Source organism: Anolis carolinensis, unplaced genomic scaffold (genome assembly GCF_035594765.1).
Source record: "Anolis carolinensis isolate JA03-04 unplaced genomic scaffold, rAnoCar3.1.pri scaffold_19, whole genome shotgun sequence".
In the NCBI taxonomy this organism is placed as follows: domain Eukaryota; kingdom Metazoa; phylum Chordata; class Lepidosauria; order Squamata; family Dactyloidae; genus Anolis; species Anolis carolinensis.
In genome coordinates, this window is record NW_026943829.1 from 1041021 (window position 1) to 1043520 (window position 2500).

Here is a 2500-nt window from a genome sequence, read left to right on the forward strand (position 1 = left end):
AGTTTTTACCACAAAAAAACTGGGAAAACATTGACTCCAGTATAAGCCGAGGGTGGTAAATTTCAGAAATAAAAATAGATACCAATAAAATTACATTAATTGAGGCATCAGTAGGTTAAATGTTTTTGAATATTTACATAAAGTTCAAATTTAAGATAAGACTGTCCAACTCTGATCAAATCATTATTCTCATCTTCTTCAGTGTAAATGTGCTTATGTATCCTTTTAATAATAATAGAGTAAAATAATACCTGAAATAATAGTAATAATAATAATAAATACAGGAAAATAATACATGTAATAATAGAGTAAAATAATAAATGCAATAATAGTAATAATAATAATTATAATAAGATCAGAGTGAAATAATAAATGTAATAATAATAATAATAGAGTAAAATAATAATAATAATAATAATAATAATAATAATAATAATAATTGTGCGGTTTTCTGGCATTGTGTATTTCTGCCGCTTCTGTGACTGTTCATTTGGGTTTTGATGATTCCGTAGCCCACTTGTCGATGGATGTCCAGAATCAGCAGCATCCACCGCGGTCCTTTTTATCCTGGGTGACGACCGAGCCAGTATAGACTTCGTTTGGGTTTGATTCTCCATAATGCTAATGGGTTAGGTGCTCTTGGTTGTGCTCCTCAGCTGAGGCCTCTCTGGCTTGGTTGGACCTGCCGGTAGTTACACTACCGCCAGCACAGCCCTCAGTCATCATGATTCATTGGAACTTATGCCTCAAGTACCACCTGCCAGCAGCAAAGAACTGGTGGGATCACAAACCTGCAAAAGTATTGGAAAATGAGCACGCAAAGATACTGTGGGACTTCCGAATCCAGACTGACAAAGTTCTGGAACACAACACACCAGACATCACAGTTGTGGAAAAGAACAAGGTTTGGATCATTGATGTTGCCATCCCAGGTGACAGTCGCATTGACGAAAAACAACAGGAAAAACTCAGCCGCTATCAGGACCTCAAGATTGAACTTCAAAGACTCTGGCAGAAACCAGTGCAGGTGGTCCCGGTGGTGATGGGCACACTGGGTGCCGTGCCAAAAGATCTCAGCCGGCATTTGGAAACAATAGACATTGACAAAATTACGATCTGCCAACTGCAAAAAGCCACCCTGCTGGGATCTGCACGCATCATCCGAAAATACATCACACAGTCCTAGACACTTGGGAAGTGTTCGACTTGTGATTTTGTGAAACGAAACCCAGCATATCTATCTTGTTTGCTGTGTCATACAACGTCGTTGTGTCAATAATAATAATAATAATAATAATTTTATTTTTATACCCCGCCACCATCTCCCCAGAGGGACTCGGGGCGGCTCACAGATATAAAACCAGCATACAGAGTATCAAATACAAAAAACACAAAAATAAAATTAAAAGGCATAAAATAAAATCACAGTCATTATAAAACACATGATAAAACACAGCAATACCCTAGCACTCAAGACCTAGCTCTTTACTAGAGCTTTTAATCTATGTTAATTTTATCAATATTTGTATGTATGTATTTTTATCCTTTACAATTTTATCTTGTAAATCGCCTAGAGCATCTTGGATGGAGGGCGATTAATAAGTAATTAAATGATGATGATGATGATGATGATGATGATGATGATGGTTAATAAAATCATACAATGGATTGGGCAAAGTGCACTGAGTGAAAAAACAACAAAACCCAAAACAAAACAACAACAAAAAAGAGAAAATGGAAAAGCAAAGGAAAAATAAATGCAATACAGTAGAATCTCACTTATCCAACACTCACTTATCCAACGTTCTGGATTATCCAACACATTTTTGTAGTCAATGTTTTCAATATATCATGATATTTTGGTGCTAAATTCGTAAATACAGTAATTACTACATAGCATTAATGTGTAATGAACTACTTTTTCTGTCAAATTTGTTGTATAACATGATGTTTTGGTGCTTAATTAGTAAAATCATAAACTATTTTGATGTTTAATATGCTTTTTCTTAATCTCTCCTTATTATCCAACTTATTCACTTATCCAACATTCTGCTGGCCCGTTTATGTTGGATGAGACTCTACTGTAGTAGCAACAATAATAGAGAAAAATAATAAATGTAATAATACCAATAATAATAGAGAAAAATAATAAATATACCATATATTCTTGAGTATAAGCTGACCCAAATATAAGCCATCCAGGACTCTCACCTGAGTATAAGCCGAGGGGTCTTTTTCAGTCTTAAAAAAAGGGCTGAAAAACTAGGCTTATACTCGAGTATATACAGTATACTGCTTTTGCTCAATAAAACTACAAAAGACTGTCAATAGCAAGGTGAACTATTCTGAGGTGCGACACCCCTCAACCACTTTGGCCTCCAACCAAACATAACACTGCTCACTCAGGAGCAAACTATCTGCTGACTCTTGAGATGGTTTTCCATCTTCCTTGCTTGGATGGTGAAAGGCGTTTCTGGCTTTGTCTCCCCTTGTAGTTGTT

General features: G+C 35.8%; 1 protein-coding gene and 1 long non-coding RNA gene across 6 annotated transcripts in view; both read left to right on the forward strand.

The window, feature by feature from the left end:
* Nucleotides 1–2500, forward strand: part of LOC134294703 (transforming acidic coiled-coil-containing protein 3-like) — a 755386-nt gene that overhangs the window by 621831 nt on the left and 131055 nt on the right. The gene's annotated exons all lie outside the window — the stretch shown is intronic.
* Nucleotides 1–2500, forward strand: part of LOC134294706 (uncharacterized) — a 9598-nt gene that overhangs the window by 6690 nt on the left and 408 nt on the right. The window contains exon 5 of the long non-coding RNA XR_010001431.1: nt 2496–2500. This exon is cut by the window's right edge and continues 137 nt beyond it. This is a non-coding gene — a long non-coding RNA (uncharacterized LOC134294706). The remainder of the gene's footprint in view (nt 1–2495) is intronic.